Raw genomic sequence first — 21515 nt, 5'->3', positions numbered from 1 at the left:
TTCAATGAAGTTCGTAATAATGAAGAACGGAAAATTGTGTTTTCACGATAGACGAGCCTCTATGTTCAACACTTTCATTGATAATGCTAGATTGGTCGAGATCCCGCTCACGGGGAAGAAATACACACGAATAAGTGATGATGGGTTTAAAATTAGCAAGCTTGATCGGTTTCTAGTTTCCGAGGAATTTGTGATTATGTGGGATGATCTTTCGACTATCGCACTCGATCGAAAACTATCGGACCATTGCCCTATTATTTTATGGGACAAATGTGTAGATTTTGGGCCGAAACCGGTTAGGATCTTTGAAACTTGGTTAGAGATTCCTGGGGTAGAACAGATCGTTAAAAACTCTTTGGCAGTTCATGTGGATTAATGATGCGCATAGCTGCACATCTATATGCGCTATATCAGATCAGCGCGCGTCGCCCCATATAAATCGTGCGGGCTCATATCTTACATTGACTAGCGCCCATCTCGTCATTCTCTAACAAAGAACTCATAAGCATCAATCGTACAGCTTTAACAAACATCGCCATATTAGAAAACGGATAAAGCTAGAAAGGTACTATGGCGACACAAAAGAAGAAAGGACACATGTGGCTGCACGATGCGATCCTGACATTGCAGAGCGGCATAAAAGGACAGCAGGATATAAAAGGGACAACACTAAGATAATGGCAGCATTTTTTCAGCTTTTTAGAATAAAAGGACAGAGACAATACGACGTGGCAACAACATATCCTCTTTGTCCCTTTACGTGGCACTAAGGGACAAAAGTTCACAAGTATAAATAAGTGTTAACTTGAACGAATTAAAGGATCATCTGGAAAAATCATATTCCACTTCACCTACAAGAATACTCTCAAGTGTATTCACCCCAGATAACCCGCGCAACCGGCATAGAATCCTCAAGCACTTAGCGATTTCAGGTAGCGCACATCACGTAAATCCTAACATCGCCCGTAGGGCCATCAACTCCGGTTAACCCGAATGATGGTGGGTTACGTTTAACCACCCTTTCTGAGATCTGCATCTCGTATGAGGGTTATTCACGGTACTCTGGACCGGAGAGTTAAGCTCAAAAAACCCTTAAACCCCCCTTTTATTGTTGATCTCGCATGAACCGAACCCCCTGCACCATTTTATGCTTGATCAAATGGCACCATCTGAGGGACATTAAGTTAAAAGGTTTTGTTAAAATCTTTTTTCGCTACAGTTCTTTACATTCAAACGTTTCTTTTTGCATGTGTATTTCAGTCCCAGGTAACTTTAAGCGTATCGTGAAGAAATGACGAGTCAACCGGAGGCTTCAAAAGTAGTTCCAGCACATCCACAAGCACTGCGTGTAACGACCCTGGAATTTCCAACATTTATTTATTAATAATTACTATTATTAATACGTGTGATTAAACGAATGTATGTTATTACATTTACATGTTGCCTTGATTGCCCGTACTTGACTTTTAAGAGCCCGAAACGTCTTTGTGACACCCGGAACTTTCACGAATAATATTTTTAGATATTATTTACATTCATGATTAAAATTATTAATCATTTTAATTAACTAAGGCTATTAGTTAGTTACTTGGGCTTTAATTGATTTAACTTGTGATTTATTTGAACTTGGGCTTTATTAGTGTAATGGACTCTTGATGTTGGGCTTCCAAGCCCACTCTACATTATTAATAGACCCTTTAGCCCACTCTTTCAAGTGTAAGTATCATGTTAGATGGTAACTAGCTAGTTTAAGGCACTTGGAATCTTGTTACACATCATCCCCATGCACTAACACCTTAATATCTAACTTTAATGAACTTTACAAGCTAGTAACCAAAGAACTACTCCCCCCCTCCCTTTTTTACTGTAGAACCGTGGCCTAGAAGGCCATGGTGGGAGTGTTTGATTCATTTTTGTATCACCTCTTCACTTGCATTCTCTCCTTCAAACACACACACAAAAATACTTCCAAGTTTTCTCTCTTTTTCTCTCAACTTGTAAGTAGCTTGTTCAAGTTTTTCTTCTTCTTTCTTTTGTCTTAAAACCGAATTATATACATGCAAATCATCATCATCATTTGTTGTTCTTGTTGTTAATGTTACTTGTCTTGTTAATTGTTGTTATTTACTTACATGTTTCAAGAATCTAACTTTCTAGTTTGATTCATCTTTTATCTTGTTTTAACAAGAACAATCAAGAACTAAACTCTCTAGTTTAGGTTCTACATATAATGTTTCAAAGATTATAAAGTTCTTGTGTTGATTAAAGACATACTTGTAAGTCATGGAAGTAAACTTAAAGTTTACTTTACTTAAAGATCAACTTTGGTTGAATCTTTAAAAGTATGAACAACCATGAACCTTTTCTTGTTTACTTAGTTACTTCTTCATTATTATGTACTTTAATTTCATGTAGTTAGTTTATATGGTCAAGTACTACAAGTTAGTCTTGATCTCATATCTCTTGAACAAATTAAGCTAACTTTGAAAGTTCAAGAACACACAAATAAGTTTTCTTTAAATATAACTTTGGATCTAGACTTTTGAGTCTTGGATCTTCAAGATCAAACTAAGAACTATGTTCTACTACTTATGATCTTGATTAGTTAGTTTACTTTTAAGTTTGTAACTTGTTATTAGCATTAAAGTCCATGTATGTGTTAGATCTAAGACTTTGATGCAACTTTGGTTCATCAAACTTCATACAACTCTTAAGTGAGTTGTGCTTCATGTCTTAGACTTGCACATGGGTTATGATGGTCAAGACTTGGTTAAGATGATGTATATACATCAATGAGTTGTACACTTGAAGCTATATGCATCAAGGATGAGAACCATGATGAACATCAAGCACCAAGACCACCGGAACCCTTTTAAACTCACTGTTGTGTCCAAAACCTACTGACCTGATACTTCTGGAACAGACCATTAGACCTGGGCTGTTATAACCTTGATTTTTAGATATAACTTTTCGAGTAGATAACTTTTCATATAGGACTCATCTTAATCCGAGTTACGGTTTAGGATTTATGGCCCTCCAATCGTTACTATGTCCTTTAACGTTGTGCAGAAATTTCTGACCTACTCGCACTTAGACCGTCGCCACGGTCAAACCAAGACGAGTTTGATTCTTTAAATTTTACCACACTTAAGGGACTCATATACGGAGCCATGGAAACTGGTCTCACCTTAATTCAGTATGGGTAGAGGCCGTGGTGACTGACTGAAGTCAGACTTTGTTTGAAGCTACTTTCATAAACGAAACCTACTTTACGCCTTTTGTTTAATGATGAATGATGATGACCCTTAAGACCTTAATTACATACTTTTAAACCTATTAAGATGATTTACTGACTTAGTACTATTTGACTTAGGTTGAGGACATCGGACCATTTACTTCCACACCTTTCCCGACTACTACTTTACCGCTACATATCATTGTGAGTTATAGCATTCCCTTTTTACTTTAACTATTTTGGGAACTGAGAATACAAGCGCATTTTACGTTTTACATACTAGGCACGAGTACTTAAACTTATATATGTGTGAGTTATAGAACGGCATAAACATTCCCTTTAGCTCGGTAACGTTTAATCATTGGTTTTTGAACCGTGAACGCGAATCTTAGATATGGATCCATAGGGTTTGACATCCCCACTCGGGCTAGTCACGCTAGCAGTCAATGAGTGTTTAATACTTCGTAAACATACGCACTTGCCAAATGTACTTTCAGGGGGTGATATATTATTAAACGTTAAGTTAGTTACCGAGTGCCCACGGTTAACATATACTTTATCATACTGTTTTGAAACGCTCTTTGTAGCACTGAAATCTCGTGGCCTACCTTACATACTGTTATACTTAAACTATAGCTCACCAACCTTTGTGTTGACGTTTTTAAGCATGTATTTCTCAGGTGCTTGAGGTTGCTTCCGCTGTGTACTAGTCATGCTGTAGAACCCGCTGCTTAGAGTTGTTATCGCATGACTACTTATCTTGCATTCAAACTTATTTACTTTTGAAACTATGTTATGTAACGACCTTTGGGGTCACGTACACTTATTTATTTGCTTCTACTTAGTGAATCATGCTTTTGAAATGTAAAACATTTGACGTCGGTTATGACATCACCTTTTTATCGTGAATGCAACTTCTTTAATTACAGCATATAGTACTTAACCTTGTAATGATCCTGTTGTTGATGATTCGTACACGATGGTTTTTTACGGGGCATCACATTTGGTATCAGAGCATTGGTTGTAGGGAATTAGGTTGCATTAGTGAGTCTAAGACCGACCCGAGTAGGATTCACTAATAGGACTAATCTACAACTTGCTAGTTTACGTGTTTCTGCTGAACTTACTGCATGCTGCTGCTTACTGTTACTGCTATATGCCATATGCTATTACATGATTTCACTACTGCATGATGCTACTTGCTTTCGATTGCATGCTACTTTCATACGAATTACTGTTATTGCCATGCTAGTTACCGTTATACATGATTTAAACTGTTGGCCTATTATTTGCTTGCTTTATGACATACTGACATGGAAAATTTATTTTTCCTTGTTCAGATGTCGGATGTTCCACCTGCTGGCATTTCGGGCAGTACAGACTCAGACCCCGTCGCCCTACCTACTGCTACATCTGCTACTGCTACTGCCGATACACCGGCCCCGACACCCACTAGTGATCCTGGCGCTTCTACTTCCGGAGCTGGTACTAGTGCACCTGCCCCAGTGTCTGCTCCTGGACCCTCGAGGTCACAGCCCCGCATTGGTGGTATTGAGATCCCCGCGGAGTTTGGGGAAGGGCCGTTTCGTAACCACATGCGCACACCTTGCCGACGCACTCCCGACGGACGTTTAGTCGTGATTCCGCCAGGCAGACACCGACAGATGTTGGCCGCCTTCCGACGCTTTGGATTACCAGCTCAGCCACCACCACACGATTCGGATGACTCATCATCCGCCGATTCTTCATCATCAGACGACTCCAGCCATGATGAGGATCCTGCTGATAGACCTATTCAAGCACCCTCCACCCCGCCGAAGAAGCGGTACCGTTCTGACGGCACCGTCATTCCAGGGGTGAATGGAGGTCGTGCTTTTACTGACGCTTTTGGCCATCGTCGTAGGGTTACTGCTCGTAAACGAGTTGTGCCATACCCTGCCGACCCACAGATACGTAAGGTTCCCCGTTACGTATTGACTATTCCAGGAACCGTACCACCTAGATTTAGATACGGACCGCTTACATCTAGGGACGTGCCGTCTACATCCGGAGCCGGACCATCTACATCAGCACCTCCCGCACCACCCGCCCCACCTGCACCGCCTACCCCACCAGCTCCCTCTAACGAGGAACTGATGAGGGAGATTGAGACTCTCCGAGCTCGAGTCACTGAGCTCGAGGAGCAGTTGGCTCGAGGAGCAGTTCACCCGCCTTCACCGTAGCACTTTGTATTTAGATTTCATGATGTAATCTAGCTATAGTTTCATGTATTTCATATGTATTGTACGAACTTATTCAGATGTATGAAACTTATTATTATTAATGAATGGAACCTTACGTTATTTAATTCTTGCACGATGTTCTATTTACATTGCTGTACGATGATTCTGTGGTATTTGTACCTAGATGCATTATTTAATGACATGTGATGTTTTGATTCCATGTTGGTTACTATGTACTATATTACTACATATCGAATGCTGGATTTTGACTTGGGTCAAAAAATTTGTTTAGAATATCATGGCTAACGGAAGATCCACACCTACCGCCTCCCAGATTGAGGACATGATCAACGAACGGGTTGCTGCAGCCCTAGCAGAAAGAAATCTCGAAGCTCCACCGCCACCACCACCGGTTATTCCACCCGTTCGAAATGGGTGTACATACAAGGAATTCCAGAGCTGCAAACCGCATAATTTCAACGGCACCGAGGGACCAGTTGGTCTCACCAGATGGTTCGAGAAACTTGAATCAGTATTCCGAGTTAGCAACTGTTCGGAGGACAATAAGACAAAGTTTGCATCTTGCACGCTATCAGACGGCGCGCTAACGTGGTGGAACACATTTGCTCAAGCGAAAGGTATCGATGAGGCGTATGCTACGCCATGGGAGGAATTTAAGGCGGCTATGATTGATGAGTATTGTCCGAGAACCGAAATTCAGAAGATGGAAATTGAATTCATGCAGTTGAAGGCCGTAGGGAACGACCTTAACAGTTACAATCGTAGGTTTTTGGAGTTAGCACTGATGTGTCCGACCATGGTCACCCCCGAATTTAAGCACTTGGAGAAATATTTCTCAGGACTTCCTAAGTCCATCAAGGGTAATGTTACCTCATCCAAACCACCGAATGTTCCCGAAGCAATGCGCATGGCGCATACTCTCCTGAATCAAATCATCCTTGACGAGCCGGAGAAGGCTAAGTTTGAAGCCGGTAGTAGTGAAAAGAGGAAATGGGACAACAACCATAACAACCACAACAACCACAACAACAACAACCACAACAACAACAACAACAACAACAACAACAACAACAACAGGGGGAGAAACTATGATTAAACCCCCGCCAAGAGGCACAACAACGGTGGAAACCCTAATCCCAACAACAACACCAATACTAACCCGAACTACAAATGAACCTTACCACAATGCAAGTGGTGCTACAAGCACCATACTGGATATTGCAATGTTGTCTGTGAGAAGTGCCAACGGGCTGGACATATCGAAAAGGACTGCAAGGTCAACACTTTGAATGGGAAACCGAACACCAATGGACCGAAGAAGTGCTACGAATGTTGACAGACGGGCCATTTCAGAAACGCGTGCCCAAACAAGCGAAAAGACGGAGGACCACCCCGAGGTAGAGCCTTCAATGTTAATGCAAGAGATGCACGAGATAACCCCGACTTGGTGACAGGTATATTCAAAATCAACAATCTTTTAGCTTCTGTCTTGTTTGATACTGGTGCGGATAGAAGTTATGTATGTAGACATTTTTGCGATAAGATTAATTGGTCATTAGTCCCGTTAAAAGAGAGTATGCTTGTCGAGGTCACAAATGGAAAACTTGAAAAGGTTGGCCATATTAGTCGTGGAGCTGTTATCAATATAGCTGGTGCAGATTTCGAAATTGACTTGATACCTATCAAACTGGGAAGTTTTGACGTGATCGTCGGTATGGATTGGTTGAGCAAGATAAAGGCCGATATTATCTGTGGAGATAAAGAACTTCGCATACCACAAGGAGATGGCGAACCACTGGTTATCTATGGAGAGAGATGTACCTCGAAGTTGAACCTCATTAGTTGCGTGAAAGCGCAAAAGATTATGAAGAAGGGACGTTTTGCTGTCCTAGCACATGTGAAAGCGGTAGAAACTGAGGTGAAGAGCGTGAACGATGTTCGAATTGTGAACGAATTCTCCGATGTCTTCCCAGAAGAATTGCCTGGATTGCCACCGTAGAGAGCCGTAGAGTTTCAGATTGATTTAGTGCCAGGAGCAGCACCTGTAGCTCGTGCACCTTATAGACTCGCACCTTCCGAGATGCAAGAATTACAGAGTCAACTACAAGAGCTACTTGACCGAGGATTTATCCAACCAAGTTTCTCGCCTTGGGGCGCACCTGTTCTGTTTGTGAAGAAGAAGGATGGATCCTTTCGTATGTGTATCAACTACCGTGAGCTCAACAAATTGACAATCAAGAATCGGTATCCTCTTCCACGAATTGACTATCTTTTTTATCAACTACAAGGATCGAGCATTTATTCAAAGATCGATTTGTGATCCGGATATCACCAGCTGAGGGTGAAGGAAAGTGACGTGATGAAGACTGCATTCAGAACCCGTTATGGTCATTATGAGTTTCTCGTGATGCCATTTGGTTTGACAAATGCACCTGCCGTGTGCATGGACCTCATGAATCATGTCTGCAAGCCTTACTTGGACAAGTTTGTTATCGTCTTCATAGATGATATCCTCATCTACTCTAAGAGCGAAGAAGAACATGAGCAACACCTCCTATTAGTGCTTGAACTCTTAAGACAAGAGCAACTTTACGCCAAATTCTCCAAGTGTGAATTTTAGTTGAAGGAAGTACAGTTTTTGGGTCATGTTGTGAGCGACCAGGGTATCAAAGTTGATCCCGCCAAGATTGAAGCCATCAGCAAGTGGGAGACCCCCACTACTCCGATGCATATTCACCAATTCCTAGGTCTCGCCGGTTACTATCGAAGATTCATCGAAAGATTTTCTCTGATTGCGCGTCCTTTGACCGCGCTGACTCACAAAGGGAAGAAGTTCATTTGGGAACCCGCACACGAATCAGCATTCCAAACTTTGAAGAAGAAGTTAACCTCCGCACCTATTCTATCGCTTCCCGAAGGCAGTGACTATTTCGTTGTTTATTGTGATGCATCGAAGAGTGGTTTTGGTTGTGTACTGATGCAACGATCAAAGGTTATTGCCTATGCCTCCCGCCAATTGAAGATTCACGAGCGGAACTACACTACACATGATCTTGAACTTGGAACCGTTGTCTTTGCACTCAAATTGTGGAGACATTATCTGTATGGAACTAAGAGCACTATCTTCACCGACCACAAGAGTCTCCAGCACATCTTTGATCAGAAGCAACTGAATATGAGACAGCATCGATGGATCGAGATGCTCAACGACTACGATTGTGAACTCCGTTATCACCCTGGCAAGGCCAATGTTGTAGATGACACTTTAAGCCGAAAGGAGAGGACGGCACCTCTTCGTGTTAGGGCTCTGAACATCACCATCCATTCGAACCTCAACAGCCAGATCAGAGTAGCCCAAGATGAGGCTCTCAAAGAGGAGAACATATCTCACGAACATTTGAACATACTTGTCTCTCGATTCGAGGTTAGGGAGTCTGGACTCCGATGTTATGCCGGAAGAATTTAGGTACCTCTTTATGGAGATCTACGGAACCTGATACTTGATGAAGCACACAAGTCGAGATATTCGATTCATCCTGGAGCGGGAAAAATGTACCACGACCTTAAAGAACAGTATTGGTGGCCGAATCTTAAGAAGGACGTTGCGACTTATGTTGGTAAGTGTTTGACTTGTTCGAAAGTTAAGGCCGAACATCAGAGACCTTCTGGGTTACTTCAACAGTCGGAAATCCCACAATGGAAGTGGGAAAGGATCACAATGGATTTCATTACTAAGCTGCCGAAGACGGTGGGCGGATGCGATACTATTTGGGTTATTGTTGACCGCCTTACCAAATCTGCACACTTCCTAGCGATGAAGGAAACTGATACAATGGAAAGACTTGCTCAGCTGTACATTAAAGAGGTTGTATCTCGTCATGGTGTACCTTTATCGATCATCTCAGATCGTGATCCCCGTTTTGCTTCTAGATTTTGGCGTTCTTTGCAAGAAGCCATGGGAACTCGTCTCGACATGAGTACTGCTTATCATCCTCAGACTGATGGGCAAAGCGAACGAACGATTCAGACCTTGGAGGACATGCTGCGTGCATGTGTCATTGATTTTGGAAAGGCCTGGGAAAGGCATTTGCCACTCGCCGAATTCTCGTACAACAACAGTTATCACTCTAGCATTAATGCTGCACTTTTTGAAGCATTGTATGGCCGTAAGTGCCGATCTCCTTTTTGTTGGGCCGAAGTAGGCGAAAAGCAAATCACCGGACCCGAGGTAGTCCACGAAACCACGGAGAAGATTGCTCAGATTCAAGCTAGACTTAAGACTGCCCGTGACCGCCAAAAGAGTTATGCCGATCTTAAACGTAAGGACTTTGAATTTATTGTTGGTGATCGTGTAATGTTAAAGTTTGCACCTTGGAAAGGTGTGATCCATTTTGGAAAACGTGGAAAGTTAAACCCACGATACATTGGTCCTTTTGAAATCCTGGAACGTGTTGGATCCGATGCATACCGTTTGGATCTACCAGCACAATTGAGCTCAGTTCATCCTACCTTCCATGTGTCAAACTTGAAGAAGTGTCTTGCTGCACCTGAACTTATCATACCATTGGAAGAACTTACAATTGACGACAAACTCCACTTTGTGGAAGAACCTGTTGAAATTATGGATCGTGAGATCAAAACTTTGAAATGCAACAAGATTCCGATTGTACGAGTACGATGGAATGCCAAACGAGGACCTGAGTTTACTTGGGAGCGAGAGGATCAAATGATGCGAAAGTATCCTCACCTTTTCCCGACTCCTCCATCTACCTCAGCTTAAATTTCGGGACGAAATTTTTTTTAACAGGTGGGTAATGTAACGACCCTGGAATTTCCAACATTTATTTATTAATAATTACTATTATTAATACGTGTGATTAAACGAATGTATGTTATTACATTTACATGTTGCCTTGATTGCCCGTACTTGACTTTTAAGAGCCCGAAACGTCTTTGTGACACCCGGAACTTTCACGAATAATATTTTTAGATATTATTTACATTCATGATTAAAATTATTAATCATTTTAATTAACTAAGGCTATTAATTAGTTACTTGGGCTTTAATTGGTTTAACTTGTGATTTATTTGAACTTGGGCTTTATTAGTGTAATGGACTCTTGATGTTGGGCTTCCAAGCCCACCCTACATTATTAATGGACCCTTTAGCCCACTCTTTCAAGTGTAAGTATCATGTTAGATGGTAACTAGCTAGTTTAAGGCACTTGGAATCTTGTTACACATCATCCCCATGCACTAACACCTTAATATCCAACTTTGATGAACTTTACAAGCTAGTAACCAAAGAACTACTCCCCCCTCCCTTTTTTGCTGTAGAACCGTGGCCTAGAAGGCCATGGTAGGAGTGTTTGATTCATTTTTGTATCACCTCTTCACTTGCATTCTCTCCTTCAAACACACACACAAAAATACTTCCAAGTTTTCTCTCTTTTTCTCTCAACTTGTAAGTAGCTTGTTCAAGTTTTTCTTCTTCTTTCTTTTGTCTTAAAACCGAATTATATACATGCAAATCATCATCATCATTTGTTGTTCTTGTTGTTAATGTTACTTGTCTTGTTAATTGTTGTTATTTACTTACATGTTTCAAGAATCTAACTTTCTAGTTTGATTCATCTTTTATCTTGTTTTAACAAGAACAATCAAGAACTAAACTCTATAGTTTAGGTTCTACATATAATGTTTCAAAGATTATAAAGTTCTTGTGTTGATTAAAGACATACTTGTAAGTCATGGAAGTAAACTTAAAGTTTACTTTACTTAAAGATCAACTTTGGTTGAATCTTTAAAAGTATGAACAACCATGAACCTTTTCTTGTTTACTTAGTTACTTCTTCATTATTATGCATTTTAATTTCATGTAGTTAGTTTATATGGTCAAGTACTACAAGTTAGTCTTGATCTCATATCTCTTGAACAAATTAAGCTAACTTTGAAAGTTCAAGAACACACAAATAAGTTTTCTTTAAATATAACTTTGGATCTAGACTTTTGAGTCTTGGATCTTCAAGATCAAACTAAGAACTATGTTCTACTACTTATGATCTTGATTAGTTAGTTTACTTTTAAGTTTGTAACTTGTTATTAGCTTTAAAGTCCATGTATGTGTTAGATCTAAGACTTTGATGCAACTTTGGTTCATCAAACTTCATACAACTCTTAAGTGAGTTGTGCTTCATGTCTTAGACTTGCACATGGGTTATGATGGTCAAGACTTGGGAACTGAGAATACATGCGCATTTTACGTTTTAAGTACTAGGCACGAGTACTTAAACTTATATATGTGTGGGTTATACAACGGCATAAATATTCCCTTTAGCTCGGTAACGTTTAATCATTGGTTTTTGAACCGTGAACGCGAATCTTAGATATGGATCCATAGGGTTTGCCTACAATGCTCATCGTCTCGTACCGAGATTTGAGAGGACGCTTCTTGCTCAACTTTCACAATATGAGGGCATCCAGGAGGACTCATGTCAAATGTCACGATATCAAATAAGGACGCGGAGAATCTATGGGATAGTTTATCGATAGGTACAGTCGAGAGGTCGCGAGTATCCCCAACCTGGCTAAATCATAGAAAGTTTCTAGATTTATTAATGGAATCTGCAGAGAGCGCCACTTACAGTTATAGCAGAAGTTATGAAAGATGACACCAGAAACGTTAGCGGAGACCATCAGGGAAACGCATGAACACTTGCGGGCAGCTGATGACACCATAAGATATTTCAGGTATGGAAACAACCATGGTCTTCGTGATGACCATGACTCACCAAGAAGAGGATGCAGCTCACATAACTCTCACCGAAGATACCTGGATAACGGCCCCTATCATTATAGCAATGACAACAGACGCAGGCACACTAATGGACGCCACGGGAGCAACAATCAATGGAATAGAGACAAGGAACACAACCAAACACTCATCAAAAACTTGGCAAAAAGCCTCAAGGAAATCCTCATGACAGAACCAATATCAAAAACTTTTGGCAGACCTGCGCGCATGTCGGAGTACGCATGGCACGACAAGTCCAAGTTCTGCGATTTCCATGATGATTACGGGCATGAGACTAATAGGTGCAACGCACTGAATGACAAGGTAGTTGCATGTTTGAAATGAGGCGAGCTCCAGCACTTAAAGGAGCCAAAGGAACGCTCGCACAAGGAAGAGTACGATGAAGACAAAGAGAATGGACGGGACAAGGTAATTCGCATTGTTACAAAAGAATGCATCGCCACAAAGATAAGATATATGCACTCTCAAGGATGCGAGCAAACCATGTTGCCAATTCACGAAGTTCAAGAAGTTGAGAGCGACCTCATCCTGGTTAGTGAGCACCTGCCGAAGATCAAATTTGAGGTTAGGCGCCTCTGTGTGGACACTGGCAGCTGCGGGGATATCATGTTCGAACGATGTTTCCAAAAGCTTCCCCACAAACTTAAACTTAGCCTAAAACCATCAAAAGAAAGGTTCCAGGGGCTCTCTGATAGCCCGTTGCCGACCCTAGGAACCTTAGAGGTCAAACTACAGCTTGAAGACGATGACGATTTGATAAAGAAGCGCACTAAGAAAGTACAGTTTAGAGTCATTTGCGCACCGTAAAGTTACGATGCACTGTTAGGCTACCTGTCGTTGCAAAAGTTTTAAGCAGTGCTCTCTATCGCACGTGGTTCGTTCAAATTTCCCACGAAAGCTGGAATTGCAACGATGACGTCAAAATCATCAGAAAGCAAAGATGACCAGGTAATTTACTAATTGTTTATTCCGCGATTATAGGATGGTTACTTGATCTGAATAGATGCTTAAAACGCACAAACAGTTCAGTGCGCTTACCGCATTTAAATGAGCACAATCTTGTACAATCCGAAACATAAAACGCACGTTGAATGTACATTAACGCATACTTACGCGCATTCGCCGATTTACAAAAAACATTGAACTGATCTAAACAGGTCCCAAGGAACAACACAATGGAAGATGGAAAAGGAAGCAACCCGATCAAAGGAGCAAGGGATGCATGGAGTCACGACGTTCAGCCATGAAGTTGCGCGCAATAAAATGCAAGGACGTGTTTAGAATCTTTGTAACTTAAGTCGTGTTTTTATGTGTTGATCCTAGAAAGATACCATCATACCGCTTATGTAACTGTGTTAGCAGAAAAAACTATTGTAATCAATATCGGCAATGTGCCTATGTTTCTTTTGTTTTCCAATATATTGTCTACAAAAATCTTTGTGCCATATATAATACAAAGTAGCTCTTTAACTTGGACTTGTGCGTAAGGTCGCGAATACCACGTGCATTCCTGCCTTTAAAGGGGAATTTTCTCCAACCCCCGTGTGGCAGAAGCTTGTTTGGCGACAAGCTAGATTTTATTACCGGAAGGTGACGGACATTGGTTTGCCCTAGCCACACCCAAGCAGAATATGAGATCTGCAAGTCATGACTATAAACGATAGGGTTGGTTTCCCTTGACCGCAGTCCTAAGTGTTGGCGCACTTAGAAGACTCTCGATGCGCAGCTATTAGGGTGTGTGATTTAAGTCTATGTTGTGTGCACAACAATATATATGATAAATCACGCATTGACATGCCTTGAGTATAATATATGGTTAACAAATTTAACTTATTTAAGCCACGTACGTAACGTGCTTGAAACAATTAAGTCGACATGCGCACATTCTGTGTCACCACAATTCGCGAGTACAGTTTTAAACCCGCTATCATGCATGCATATTTTTTGAATACAAGTACTAAAAGTAATAGCGTGAACAACAAGAAGCATTACTTAACAAAAAAGGTTCGTCTCGTTAAATATTCATTACAAAAAGCGCAATACGCGTACAATACATGAATAAGAGAAGTTACAAGGCAACATTCGACAAAGACTCGACAAAGTCCATCGCGCTAACATGTACTTCCCGCGTTACCTCCACCTATTCATAAAACACAACACGACGTCCACACATGTCCGTGTGCAGGTCCATCTCTAGATTCTTCCTTTTAAAACGACTTATGATCACTTACGAAGATACAGTTCGCATAGCCTTTTCAAATCAAGCAGCTAATGGTTTAAGAGGTTATTAAGAGATACCTTACTTCTAAACAACACACTATTACTACAAAATTATAGAGACTTGTACTGCATGCTAAGAAGACTGCTTTTGTGGTTGAACGTAACTTTATGATAACAACCAACTTAGCAAATCGAGTTATCATTTATAAAGAAATCCTGCTTACGATCAAGCGAGGATCCAATCAATTTCCAACCAAGAATCAAAAAGCCTAGTCCAACATGGGACAGGGAGCAGAAACTTGATGGATCTTACTATTACTTGGATGACTAACTAGGTCATACGCACGAGTCGGCGCTAGTTTCCAGACTAAAAATATACAAGAGCGCGTTCTGGAGAAGGTCACATGCGACTTTTGTGATGGCTGCGCAAATAAAAGATAAGCGGTTACACGAAAAAGCAAGAAATAAAGAAAACTAAAAAGATAATGGAAAAGACGCACAACGTAACGCACTTACCACCTTTCTTCTTCCTTTAGGACTCCTCTCCCCTCTCGTCAACATGCTTGCACTCTGTTGATGTGTGCAGCGGTGTATACGAAATAGATTATATTTTATTACAAAATACTATTAAATACGGTACCAATTACACAAGTTATTTATTTATTTATAGAATGGATATACATAAACCTTGCTACAACACTTATAGGCAGTGTACCTAATCGTAGAGTAGTGTAGTTTTTAGTAAGTCTGGTTCGTTCCACAGGGAGCTAGTGATTACATACTATATATTTATAAAACTATATTTATACAAAATATATATAATTATATATAGTAATATTATTATTATAAAAGGGGGGTTTACCGTTTAATGACCAGTTTGTCAATTTTATATAAAGCGTAAAGATAAATGACGATAATTAAAATACGTAAAATAAAATTGCGATAAATTAAATGACAGTATTTAAAAGTATGATGAGAAATACAATAAAAGAATTATGCTTATTTTAACTCCCGTAATCATGATGTTTGACGTTTTGATTTTAATTAATTGTTACCCGGGTTAATTGTCCTTTGTCCTGGTTTATTTGATACCTATCTGGTTTTTTTTCCATAATAGTCCATCGGTCATAATTATAAAATGGTCGTCAAATTAACCTTATTCTCGAAGTCAAATATTCCAACTAATTAGGGATTTAGACCGTAACAAGGTTTTAATACTTTGTTAATAATTACACCAGGTTATCGACTGCGTGTAATTCAAGGTTTTAATACTTTGTTAACAATTACACCAATTACCCTTGTATGTAATCCACCCTTGTTTTAATTAGTCCATGATATATTAATTTATCCACTTGGCCAAAATGAATAATCAATTACCCAAACCCAATTGATTAATTAAATGATCGTAAAAGATGTCGTATAAACGTCACTAAATAGGACATGCATAATCATTTAATAATTATTAGATTAACTAATTTGAAGATAGGTTCGACAGGTTCCAATGAGTTATCATTCAATTAGACAATACCCCCCCTCCTATTAATAGTCAATAGTCCAATGTTCACAAGTGTCGATCTTTTGTCCAAACCCTAATTATGGTACAAAATCCAATAACCCCTTCATAATATTTAGTCTAACATCATGATTACTTCGGCTTAAATAAGCATAATAATAACTTAGTTACGAGACATTAATTTAAAAAGGTTGAACATAACTTACAATGATTATTTATCGCGTAGCGGTACACGGATAGAGGTTCGACTTTAAAACCCGTAAAACATTTTTACGATAACCATATTATTATCAACTTAAAATTAAAATTATAAAATATAAATATAAATACTCTTTCACTCCTTTTAGTCGGGCATCATGCCATCTTTTTGTTTTCTCCTTATACGAGCTTGAATTCTCGTATGCTTCCAATCTTAATTCTTCCAATTCGAGAGAGATAGATAGATCAGGGGTATGTAACTCGGCCGAATGCTCGAGCTTTTATAGGCAAAATCTGATTTCTGTAGCTCCGCGATAACGATGTATTTGGCCTTGGGACCTCCGCGATCGCGATATCCCCAAATCCAGCTCATCACTTGATTCCAAAACGTGCGCATCTTTGTATTTTATAATATAATATATAATATATATATATATAATTAATTATATATTATATTATATTCTTATGCATAGTTGACTTGTAATTTTAGGTCCGTTGTCTCGCGCGTTGATAGCTGGTTCATCTCTCGGTTCTGGATTTTCGAACGTCCTTTCATACCCTTAGATATCTTGTACTTTGCATTTCGCGACTTGTACTCTTGTAATTTTTAGACGTTTCTTATCAATAAATGGAACCACTTGGATTGTATCTTGTACATTTGAGCTTTTTGGTCATTTGCGTCTTCAAATCGTCATTTTCTTCTTTTGTCTTCGCACATATTTATTTAAACGATTATTACATAAAAATAGAACAATAGTAACTAAAAGCTTTACATATTAGAAGGATATTGTGCCTAAATATATGTTCATTTGGAGCACTATCAAATATCCCCACACTTGAATGTTGCTTGTCCTCAAGCAATATAGAACTTGAAATAATATAATACATCACACGAATCACTTCTTTATTCTTCTCACTTTGTACATCAGGAATTTAATACGGCGGTATAAACAATGATAGTAACAATGTGGTTTACAGTCCCACATGACTATGAAAATTTAGATCCTTTAAGTAAATTGGATCTTTATGAAAACATTTGATCTTTTGAAAATTCATCCTATTTTTTACCCTAGATAAGTTTTTTAGAATAACCCTTCACCGGTGTTTGCAAAATATTTTTGTGGGTTTTGTGGGTTTCAGATTTCAAAATTTTAGCTCAAAACTTGTGGTTTTGTGTCACCCATTTGCTAACCTTGTATTAGGAAAGCAACACGTCCAGTATACTTGCTCCGTATATTACCTTTTGGTAAACTACCATTCGGTTGTGAAGGAAAGCGATGAACAAGCAACTGTTAAGGCAATGTCTAATGACACGCAGATGTTTATGATCCACAATGTGTCGGATGCAATTACTATTCTTTGTAGGAGAAATAGTAAAGATCACCCTATAAATTTTTCGGTCTGGCACAAGGTCCTGTCTTCGACCATTCTATGCAACCACCGTTCTTACGGTTGACACCCGATTTGGTTCAGGTGACTTAATGAATTCCGGTGAATTCTTAGAATTTTACGTTCAATGGTAATGAACACATTGAAAATGGGTTTTCAGAAAACAAATCGGTTTTAATTTGATCAAAATATTTTCTCGTTCAAGCTCGAGTTTAGATATCATCGAATTCTATGAGTTTATAATTCTCAATCTTTAAGGTCAATCTCAAGGATTGAGTAATATCAGGCTTAAAAGCTGATTTTTTTATCTTTAAGGAGATTATTTTTTTTGGGGGTCTGATTCATTAGTCTTATTAAGCTAATTTGCACGGCGCCCTCTCCATTTTACGAGATAGATCCTCTCATGGATAGGATAAGTCTGACCACTTGGCGACCCTATTTGATACTGAGGTTCGTGGATTTCCTGCTGATTTTAGAGATGAGTTTTCTAGATTTTTCGTCAACCTACAGCTGGTCTGGACGACAACTTCTTGACCTAAATCAATAAGCGCGTGTCTTTTTCAGAAGACTTTACTTCCTTTTAATGATGGAATTGATTCATCGTGTGGATCCATCTTTCTTTCAAATATATTATAGTAAATCGGGTAAAACTGATTAGTATCGTCCAAAACAAAACTACATGCAATACTCTTGTACAAAATATGTGATATATGTTTTAAAGAACTTGATAAATTCTTCCCACACTTCGCCTTTTTTTTTCTTTGCCTTTTTATTCTCCTTTATTCCATTTTAAATGAATTCAAGCGTTTTGGGTTGTTTCTCAATTTATGTCCTCTCCAAGGTAACAATAATTTCGGTGTTAATACCTAGTTTTATCGTTCATAAATATGTATAAACATGATTTTGAATTCATTTAGTTGAAAATTTTTCAAATTTTCACAAAATTTGGCAATTAAACCAAGTGTAAACCCGAGAGAATTTATAACCCTTCCCCACACTTGAGATCTTGCAATGTCCCCATTTGCAAGAAATCAGTAAAATTTAAATTCGAGGGTGATTAGCGTAGAAAAATGATTAAAAATACCGAGTTTGCAAACATATTCTTTTATATCACATTTGATATTTTGCGTCTTGTCATCAAAATTAATAGCTTTTGCTGAACTTAATGCCAGTCTTTGAAAGTTCGCTGTTTTACCCTGTTTTGTATATAACATAAAATACAAACATATATATACATATTTTTGAAGTTTGGTATATAACCCCAGTTCATATAATATTTTTGGCATACTTTAGATCAATAATATTAAAATAATGATAATAAAATTTTTCGCCCCCGCCCTCGGGTAAAGCAATTTCGGTTCCATGACCTAGTCTTTAACTTACGACGAATTTTAGAAATCATTTTTTAAACTTAATGAAATAAAGTAAATTTTGTTTTTAAATTCACACAAAACATAAATTTAAAAAGCGTATTAATTTCATACAAAACCTACAATTGGAAAAAAATTCAGAATGGGGGGAGAAAACTAGTTCTTTAGTGTCTGCTAGTGGAAAAGACCAATCGGATTCCATTCTCGGAACTACACGAGAACAGAACAACTAACTCTAGACAGCGTTTCCTTTTTAGAACATTTGAATCTCCTCACACTTAGGTAGTTGTGGTGTCGAAATTGTGATTAACTTCATCGTCAATTTCTCTTGGACCATAATCAACTTGCATATATGTGACTTTTGCTTTAAGCCAATGGTCAGATTCCTGTGTAATATCCACAAATTTAACTAGTTTCGCCTTTTCTTTAGGCGATAGATTGTATATTAACCGGTTACATAATATAAAGTTCCCCTTGGTTCTAGCATCGCGAATTCGTTTAATAAGTTTCTTCATTGAACTGTTAATAACGGGGTCATTTAATTTCGTATCAACAACGGGGTTCTTTGTTATCAGGTCATCCTTAGGCGTTACTTCATCTTCCCCACACTTAGGCGTTTTATTAAGCACTACCGTTGGAATTGGTAAAACAATATGCTTCTCACCGATCGTTTTTATTGGTTTAACGGTTTTGGTTGGTGGAGATTTAGACTTTCGAATCACAAAGGTAACCGATTTGTCACAATCACTAAGTGTCATTCTACCCTTTCTTACATCAAATAATGCCCCGGTGGACGCTAAGAATGGTCTACCTAAAATTAGAGGAATGTTTGAGTCCTCTTCTATGTCAATGATAATAAATTCGACTAGAAAAGTTAAATTACCTACTTGAACGGGTAGGTTGTCAGCAATTCCAACTGGGTTCCTAATGGTTTGATCAAAGAGTCGAACACTCATCTCCGTTGGACTTAACTTACCTACTCCTAATCTCTTATATAACGAAAGAGGCATAACACTCACACTCACACTCGCACCTAAATCAGCTAGTGCATCATACATGACACAATCACTAAGTAGACAAGGAACAATAAATTCACCTGGATCACCCAACCTGGGTGGAATATTCGGTGGAACTGTCTTCGCCGGGTTTATCTTTACTGTTTTTGTTTCTTGCACTTTCTTATTCTTCTTTTTCTTTCTAGAGGTATCACAAACTTTATTACCTATTACTTACTCATACTCAACTCCTTTTCTTGGAAATGGGATACGTGGTCTGTATGGTACAACTATTGGCTTTACATACTCTGGTGGTGGTGGTGTTGTAACTTCTTCATTGTTACTCACATCTAAAACCTTCCCATCTTTTGGTGCTGGTTTTTCAGAATTTGTTTATGCCATATTAACATTCTCATCCTGAGGATTTACTTCAGTATCACTCGGTAGCTTTCCTTGTTCCCTCTCACTCATCATGCTAGCAAGAGTACCTACGTGTTTTTCTAGATTCAAAATGGAAGCTTGTTGAGTTCTTAATGACTGATCAAACCTCTCATTTGTTTGGGTTTGAGATGTAATAAATTGTGTTTGAGATTCCATTAGCTTTGCCATCATTTCTTCTAGATTTGGCCTTTTCTCTTCGGTTTGTTGTGGTGGTTTATACAAGCCAGGTCTTTATTGATTGAAAGTGTTGTTTTGAGTTGGTTGGTTATTCGGACCTTGTTGGTTATACGAGTTATTATTGGGTCCATTTGGATTGTAAAGAATATTTTGATTTCGATTGAAGTTTGGCCTTGGCGGTTGATAATTATTTCCCGGCCTTTGGTTCATATAGGAAACATTCTCACGTTGTTCCATGGTTTGCTCAATGTGACAATCTTTCGTTAAGTGTGGTCCACCGCATTGCTCACATCTGATTCGTATTGCGTGAATATCTTTAGTCATCTTTTCCATTCGTCTCTCGAAAGCATCTATTTTTGCGGAAACGGAATCAAAGTCATGGCTAGAAACGGCTCTAGCCGCATTAGATGAACGAAAAATATCTTTTTCCTGGTGACACTCATGTGAGTGGGATGCTGAGTTATCAATGATTTTGTGAACTTCGGTTGCGGTTTTCTTTATAATGGAACCACCAGCTGCTGTGTTGATGTCTTTTCATGTAGCAACGTCGACACCTTGGTAGAAGATTTGTACTATTTGATAAGTGTCTAAACCGTGTTGAGGACATCCTCTCAACAACTTTCTGAATCTTGTCCACGCCTCATATAATGTTTCATTTGGCTTTTGCGCGAACGTAACAATTTCTCCTTGAAGTCTTACGGCTTTAGATGTCGGAAAGAATCTTTTAAGAAATTTCTCAACTAAAACATCCCATGTATCAATCGCTCCTTCGGGTAACGATTCTAACCAATCTTTGGCTTCTCCCTTTAAAGTTCAGGGAAACAACATGAGATAGATCCGTTCGTTTGGATCTTCTTTTAGCATACCACAAAATTGGCATTGATTAGTTACCATGTGTAGGATTTGTCCTTTGATTTCAT

General features: G+C 39.0%; 1 non-coding gene across 1 annotated transcript; it reads left to right on the top strand.

Moving 5' to 3' along the window:
* The first annotated feature begins 21184 nt into the window (after positions 1–21184).
* On the top strand, positions 21185–21291 carry LOC139846028 (small nucleolar RNA R71). Its single transcript, XR_011758775.1, has one exon. It is a non-coding gene; the product is annotated as a small nucleolar RNA R71 (small nucleolar RNA).
* The last annotated feature ends 224 nt before the right edge of the window (positions 21292–21515 follow it).

This window comes from Rutidosis leptorrhynchoides, chromosome 4 (genome assembly GCF_046630445.1).
Source record: "Rutidosis leptorrhynchoides isolate AG116_Rl617_1_P2 chromosome 4, CSIRO_AGI_Rlap_v1, whole genome shotgun sequence".
Taxonomy (NCBI): Eukaryota; Viridiplantae; Streptophyta; class Magnoliopsida; order Asterales; family Asteraceae; genus Rutidosis; species Rutidosis leptorrhynchoides.
Note: the sequence above shows the minus strand (reverse complement) of the source record. Positions and strands in the feature narration are given on the sequence as shown.